At 49.0% G+C, this 8,045-nt stretch overlaps 1 protein-coding gene across 1 annotated transcript in view; it reads right to left on the reverse strand.

Moving 5' to 3' along the window:
• Positions 1–3,175, reverse strand: part of LOC141983088 (ATP-dependent translocase ABCB1-like) — a 59,779-nt gene extending 56,604 nt beyond the window's left edge. Inside the window, exon 1 of the mRNA XM_074945801.1 lies at positions 3,059–3,175. The gene's annotated coding sequence lies outside the window, so the exon portion shown is untranslated. The remainder of the gene's footprint in view (positions 1–3,058) is intronic.
• Between the last annotated feature and the right edge of the window lie 4,870 nt (positions 3,176–8,045).

The raw sequence follows: 8,045 nt of genomic DNA on the forward strand, positions 1-8,045 counted from the left end.
ATCCCGGTAGATGAAAATCCTTCTGCAGATGCAATGGGCCTTCATGGTGAAAAATTACAATCTAACTGCCCATATAACTCTAATACAGGATACCGCCTCAGTTTCCATTTCTGGCTGAGGGGTCAGGAGACTGATTCAGGCAAGTGGGTCCTGCCTAGGGATCACTGGAAATGGACTAACCAACCACTCTCTTCTGAAACAGTGCTGACAGTCTTTAAAGTTTCAAACCCATGGGCTGAGTTGGAAGCCGGTGAGGCCTCTGGATCCAAAATCCCGGATCTGGTATGGGCTGGCTGCAGGGCAGGCAGGCTGGAGGCAGTGAATGGCAGGAGAGACAGGCTGTCTCCTCCAGTTGCTGGCAGGTGGTGACAGGAGGATTGTCCTAACCTAGGGCTTTTTTGCAGGCTGGGGTTACAAGATAGGCCAGTTGTGGGCCTGGAAGTGCTGTGCTGGCAAACTGCAGGCAGACCTGCTCTCTCCTCTGCTTCCCAACTGGTCTCTCCCACCTGGAGGGAAAGCTGAGCTATTCATAGCCTTCCTCCTGCTTTCCCAGGCCTCCAGGGCTCTCCATAGGGTCAGCGACTGCTTGCAGTTTGCCTAGCTGTCTCCTGGCCTCTGAGAACTGCTGTTGTCTCCACCTCCAATTGGTTGAAAAAGGAGGGTTGCCAGGGTAACCATTGCATCCTACTCCCCTTCCCTCCTGCTGCTGGGGAAGTCAACAGTACAGGACTCTGTTGCGGACCTCACAGGGGCCCAAAAGGTATGTCTCTTCCTTTGGGATAGAGCCCCCTTGCTAAGGTGGGAGGGAGTGGCACTACATAGTCAAGTGGTAGCCAGCAGAACTATTGGAAACAAATAGTTACATATAAAATAAACCCTAACACACATTCTAGAAACTAGACTTAATTAACTAAATACTCTCATGTCTAATAAATGATTGCTCCCCAGTGCTTTCCTTCCAGGCATGAACCCTTTTCCATGAGAGAAGACATGCTGTCAGCTTGTCTCCTAGGTGAAGGTGCTGCGTGTCCATCTGCACTCCCAGATATTCCCCCACAATCCATTGTCTGGACACATAAACAGGATCCCTTGCCGCTGTTTATGTCTTCCTGAACATCTGGTAGATTTTGCATTCTTTCAACTGGTATCAGGCTCAGTGTGCAAACAGGCATCCACAGGAGACATAAAATGGCCAATACACACATGACCAGACAGAGGAAATATGTCTGAAACCTCCTGCTTAAAAGGAACCTATGTAAGACATGATGTCTTGGTTACCTGTCTTAACTCCAAGGCTTTGAGATCATAGTTTCCAATACAGATACATAACTCCTCAAATATTATCCACCCATACATTGCAAAATGATTAGCTAGTAGACTACTGGCTCTTGATAGACATCTTACAGGCAACCATTTAGTAACTTAATATGCATATATCTGACCACTGCAAAACCTGTGCATCCCCTGTGCCCTATGTCAGTTGGCACCAAGGGGTTCCTTGGTCACACTCAGCTAACCACTTTCATAGATTTTAAATGCCAAAAGAGACCATTAGATCATCTAATATGATATCCTGTATAAAACAGGCCATAAAATTTCACCCTGTTACCTCTGTATGGAGCCCACTAACTTGTATTTGACTAAAGTATTTTTTCCATTTATATCATGATCATGGTAACTGTGCAAAGATCCAAATAATACTTGGAAAGGATAAAGCATTGTGAATTAATTAAATAATGGTGGAATTCTTAGAAAACAGATGACCAACATTCTACAGATGACCAACATTCTACCCCCAGGGTTTTGTTCCTTTATATGGCACGTACGTATGTTTATAAAACAATACATTTGAATCTGGGTCCAACAGCTCTCGAGGCATGTTAAAAATTAAACAAAACTAAAGCTGTCCTATACATCTAAACAAGAACATTGTGTGCAAAATCCTTATTCTACCCTTCAGCTTCCTTTTAGATCAATTTCTAGTGTATGTTGCTGTCTGGATTTTAGAATTAATTTATTTCAGTTTACCTTTCAACTTTGTAATGGCCAGTAGTCTCACCTTTAGTTTGGACACTCCCACAAACTCCTGTGGATATAGATTACTGCCAGGACAACCATACAGATGCAAATGACCATTGTAAAAAGGGATTACACTTATTTATGTGCTTATTTATCACAGCCACTTTCAAAACCAACCTACTTCTTGCCACAGAGAGATGAAAGGAGGGACAGGGAGTGCAAGACACAAGGCCCCCTGTTGGGTCTCCCCAGCTTCAATATAGCCATAAATAGAACCATAATGAGAGTTTTCTACAACTGCAACGTCCCCTCAGCTCTAAAGTAAGCACAGAAAGAGGCACAGAGACAAAGAACTTTACAGGATCGCCTCAACTGCCATGTACCTACAGACTTTCTAGAGACAGCCTGGTCCCTAATGACATTTACATGCAGCCACTAACAGACAAATAAAAAAAACCAGAAGGATCCTCCTGGTCAGTGGCATACAGAAGTAGCACCTGTTTTTTAAGGGGATCCATAGAGGATCCCTCAGCTTCAATGCAACCTAAGGTAGAACTAGTGACCCTATAGTTGAGGATCTCTCAGCTTCAGTGCCTCCTGGAGAGAGGTGTTGCCCCCTGGGAGATGCGTCAGAGCAGCAGCAGCAACACGGTCACCCGTGGCATCCCCCCGCTTCAGAGTGACCACGGCACCAGCCGCTCGCCCTGCCGCAGCGCCAGGACCCCTTCGCTTCCCCCGCCAGCGCGCCCTTGGTGCGCGTGTCACTCCGCGCTGCCATTGGCCATGGAGCGAGCAGCCCCCAGTTCACGGCCCGCCCCGGAGGCGCGTGCGGCGGCCCGGGGAGCGCCCCTGAGGCGGGCGAGGGGTTTGCTCAGACACGCTGCTGGCGCCAGGGTGGCTGGAGCGTCCCCATCGCTCTGGCCCGGGTGACTGTGGAGGCAGCCGGGTAAAGCCTCTCTCGGGGGACGGGAGAGATTCCTCGGCAGGAGACTCTCCCCGTCCTAGCGGTTCCGAGTCTTCCCCCCGCAGCCCGCCTCACCTGCCCGCTGCTCCCAGACCAGGGGTGTCCGCCGAGTGCCCACACCTGCCTTCGCGCACGAGCCAAGGCAGACGCCCCGGGGTGGGTGTGTCCCAGACGCTGCTCTCCCTAAACCTCAATGCCCGCTTTACCCTGCCCCAAAACAGCAGGCTGCTTCCTGCCGCCCAGTTTCCAGCTCGCTTGTTTCCCGCAGGATCAGGTTTCAAGGTAATGCGCTCGGGCCCCCTTTCCACATCTCCTGTCAGTGACCCCCTTCCCACAGTTACCCCCTGCCCCAAAACAAGAAAACCATTTCTGGTGATGACATGCCGCTGGGTGGACCAGAAATGGGTAGAAGGATTAAACTTCCAATTGTGGTTCTTTCCTGCTTAAATGATTTTAAACGTCTTCTAAAAAGTTCAGAGAGTTGATTCAGAAACGCACCCCAAAGCTCATACTTGTAGGGACCTCTATCAGTTGCTATGGTAAAACTTAAGCAGACTTCACATGCCCTGGGGCTCCCCTATTCCTTTCCACTGTGCAAAAACAAAATCCCATAATTATCTTCCCAACCATCTGGGTGCTGATATCCTCAGCATGCTGGAATCTGAGTGCCTAGGGTTTTTGGAAAGTCAGCGAAACCAGGGGTAGTTTCGCCTGATTAAAGAGTTCAGAAATGGGCCCGGTTTGATGATTTCTCTTCATCCACCCCCCCCCCCCCCCGCCCCAAACGGTCGGGGTAGAAATTTATAATATCCTTTGAAGGAAAAGGTAACATTTCCCCTCGCTTTCTTCACCACACCACCTTTTACTTTACAGCTGGACTTAGATATTGCTCAAAACTCTATACCGCAAGTCTCTTTATTTCTCGGGCCCCACGCTCTCATTACATTATTTTTTTGTTGTAAAGTTTATTACAGGACTCAGCTTCAGTCCCCATTAGGTTAGGCATTGTATAAAGCAAACTAGGACAGGGACTGACTCTTCCTAAGAGTTTCTAAACTCCTTGGCTTCCATAGCTCAGAAGTCTGTGGCTGTAGATCTTAGCAGGGGGGGAAAAGGTGAGAATCACAAATACATGATTGTCCCCAGCTGTGTTAATCCCAGTGGAGTCGGTGGGATTTTTGCCATTTCAGTAGGCACAGGAACAACTCCTGCATCCACACTAGGAGCGTTTTGCCAGTGTAGTATACTGGTATACCTTTACTGGCAAAGACTTTTCAAGAGTAGACCTGGCCATAGATTTAGTTGTGGTCATGGTTGAACTCAGATACTATAGCAATGAATGCCATATAAGAATATAAGCAGAATTAAATAGGAAAGTCTTTACCAGAAGTCTGAAGATGCTAAGCACTGTGACAGAGTTCCTCCTCCGCCTTGGTGGGTTCTGCGCTTATTGGCAGATTTTCTCGCCTCAGAGGTTCACGGCAGCCCTCAGTTTGGCCACTTTCGTGGCTCAAATCTGCCGTTCACTCAGTTAGCCTCATCACTGGTCAGCATGGGGAAAGGAAGAAGAACAATCCCCACAGTCTCTGCCGATCCACCTAGTGGATTGGGGAACAGGCCAGAGACCTTCCCCTCTGGTGGAACCCACAGTCCAGTTCAACTCCTCTGGTATCAAGTAGGGAGTTAGGGGGAACCCGGGCCCGCCCTCTACTCTGGGTTCCAGCTTAGGGCCCTGTGGATTGCAGCTGTTTACAGCGGCTCCTGTAACAACTGCATGACAGCTACAACTCCCTGGGCTACTTCCCCATGGCCTCCTCCCAGCACCTTTTTTATCCTCACCATAAGACCTTCCTCCTGATGTCTGATAATGCTTGTACTTCTCAGTGTTCCAGTAGTACGCCTTCTCACTCTCAGCTCCTCGCACTTACCATAACCTGAAGTGAGGTCCTTTTTAAAACCCAGGTGCCCTGATTAGCTTGCCTTAATTGATTCTAGCAGCTTCTTGATTGGCTGCAGGTGTTGTAATCAGCCTGTCTGCCTTAATTGTTTCCAGAAAGTTCCTGATTGTTCTGGAACCTTCCCTGTTACCTTACCCAGGGAAAAGGGACCTACTTAACCTGGGGCTAAGATATCTGCTTTCGATAACTCTCCGTTAGCCATCTGGCCCGACCCTGTCACAGCACCCACAACTCTTATTTGAAATCTCGAGGAGTTGCTGAGTGCTTGGCACATCAGAAAATCAGGCCGTTTTACTATTACAGTAGAACCTTGATTTTATGACCATCAATCTGATGAACAGCCAGTTACAGGAATCATTTCCCGCCCTTCCCCGTGATTGGGGGGAGGAAGTAGAAAATCACAGCATGCATGTGATTTGATGAAGAACAAGTTGACATCCCTTCACGTTTTGAGGCCTTCAGTGTGTTGGAAAATATTTTGCTGTGGTTTGAAGGACAAGAAGAAAGGAATGCAGTGCACCATGCTGCAACGCACACTGTAGCTACTGTCATTGTGAGATGTTCAATTTTATGAACTTTTCAATGTTATGAACTCTTCAGTCCCCAATTAGTCTGCTGTTTTTGTGTGTAGAAGCCCCAGCCAAGGTTGAAGCCACATTGTGCTAGGCATTGTAAATACACGTTGTTCAGCGTTATCAAAATGCTTTCCCCCCTCAAAACAAAATTTTGTCAGGGTTGACACAGTCCCACAGAAAGTTTAGATTTTGATGAAATGGCATTTTATGACAGAAAAATGTTCTATCTAAACAATTTTGACCAGCTGTAATGTTAATAAGCAAATTTAAAAAGTAAAAACCAGGGAAGCAAAGGGAAAGTGAGAGGAGAAGAAAGGGAAGAGTTGGCAAATAATTCCTGCAGTAACCTGGTGAGAAATAAGGGCCCCACTTATCACTTGGTAGAAGACCAGGGAAAGTCACAGCAAATTGCATTATTTTTTTAAACCTCCTTTATAAGTAAAAGATTACCATAATTATTTAAAAGTTGAACAGAACTAATAGTGGACTGAAATAAATGCGATGGCAACTAGAACGGACATAAGCTTATAAATAAAGCTTCAGTATTTAACTGTCGTGATCCACAACACTATAGTTTACAGTAGTGTCTCTGCAGTATTTTGGGCCATTACTGTAGAATACTGTAGACAGAGGTGGGCAAACTACGGCCTGCGGGCCACGTCTGGCCCGCGGGACCCTCCTGCCTGGCCCCTGAGCTCCTGGCCTGGGAGGCTAGCCCCCCGCCCCTGCTATTCCCCCTCCCACACAGCCTCAGCTCACTGTGCCACTGGCAGCTGCAGAGCCCAGCCTGACCCGGTGCTCTGTCCTGCACGGTGGCGTGGCTGGCTCCAGCTGGGCAGTGCAGCTGTAGCGCCACCAGCCACTGGTGCTCCAGGCAGCACGGTCAGGGGGCAGGAAGTGGGGGGGTTGGATAGAGGGCAGGGGAGTTTGGGGTGGTGGTGGTGGGCAGGGGGGTGGATAGGAGTTAGGGTGGTCAGAGGGCGGTGAACAGGGGGGTTGAATGAGGGCAGGAGTCCCGGGGGGTCAGTCAGGAAGGAGTGGGGGTTGCATGGGGCGGCGGGGGGCAGTCAGGGGCAAGGGTTTTGGGGACAGTCAGGAAGAAGGGGTGGTTGGACGGGGCAGGGGTCCTGGGGGGCAGTCAAGAAGGAGAAGAGGGGTTGGATGGGGCAGCGGGGGGCAGTCAGGGTGAGGGTTCTGGGGGCGGTCAGGGGACAGGGAGTGGGGGGGGCGGTGGATGGGGCAGGGGTCCCAGGGGGGCCATCAGGGAACAGGGTGGGTTGGATGGGGCAGGACTCCTGTGGGGGCCATCAGGAAGCGAGAAGCAGGGGTAGGGGGGTTGGATAGGGGGCAGGGGCCGGGCCATGCCGGGCTGTTTGGGGAGGCACAGCCCCCCCAACTGGCCCTCCATATAATTTCCGAAACCCGATGAGGCCCTCAGGCCAAAAAGTTTGCCCGCCCCTGCTGTAGACTGTTTTGTTTATGATTTAAGGAAAGTGTGCGCTTTGGAAGGAAGAATGCCGTTTCCCTTTTTAGGTGTTCTATTTTCTGAAACCACTCAATTAATTTTACAAATCATCTTTGGTTAGAAATAGACAATCTTCAGGTCCAAAATGTCAGACTTTGAGGCCAGAAGTGACAACCAGATCATCTAGTCTGACCTGCTGTGTATCACAGGCCACCAAAACCCAGGCATTAAACCCCAACTGAAATTAGACCAAAGTATTAAATCCCTCAGGAGATTAAACTGTCACAGGCAGAGAGTAGGAGGCATGGAGGTGCACCAGGCATGGCAAGGAATTGAGTTAATAAGATATACCCTGGTGATTCTAACACAAGAACTGTATCACATGCTGCAGAGGAAGGCAACCACCTCCCGCCCCCAGCTCACTGCCAATCTGACCTGGGGAAGATGCCTTCCTAGCTCCACATATGATGATCAGTTAGACCCTGAGCATGTGAGCAAGAGCCAGCTGGCTAAGCATATAAGAAAATTCTCAGTAACACCTGAGATCAGCGGCCCACCTCATCCAGTGCCCCATCTCCAGCCATGGCCATCTCTGATGCTTTAGAGGAAGGAGATAAACACTAGAATAAAATGTGTGTGTGTGTGTGTGGGGGGGGAATCCCTGCGGGTGACCAGCTGATGCCCTTAAGCCTGATATTTTAGGAACATAAAACATGAACCAGAAGGGACGCTCAGGGCTGGGAAGCCAAATCCCCTAACCAACCACATCATACAATCCCACTCATAAATTTGTCCAGCTCTCTCTGAAAATTAAGTTGCTTGTCCCAGCAATTCCTATTGTGAGGCTGTTCCAGAATGTCGCTGTATTTGATTGCCCTTCCAAGAGGCAGCTGCTAATGGGAAGGGCCTAATCACTTGAGTGCAGCATCAGTCAAGTAGAGTTAACTGAGCATCAGTCCTAACTGGCAAGACTGGAGGGTGGTATCTGTTTAAAGGGAATATTGGTTACAACTGGAATATACCCACTATAACATTAATAAAAAACAAGTTACACCTTGTTTTCC

This window comes from Natator depressus, chromosome 2 (genome assembly GCF_965152275.1).
Source record: "Natator depressus isolate rNatDep1 chromosome 2, rNatDep2.hap1, whole genome shotgun sequence".
Lineage (NCBI taxonomy): Eukaryota > Metazoa > Chordata > Testudines > Cheloniidae > Natator > Natator depressus.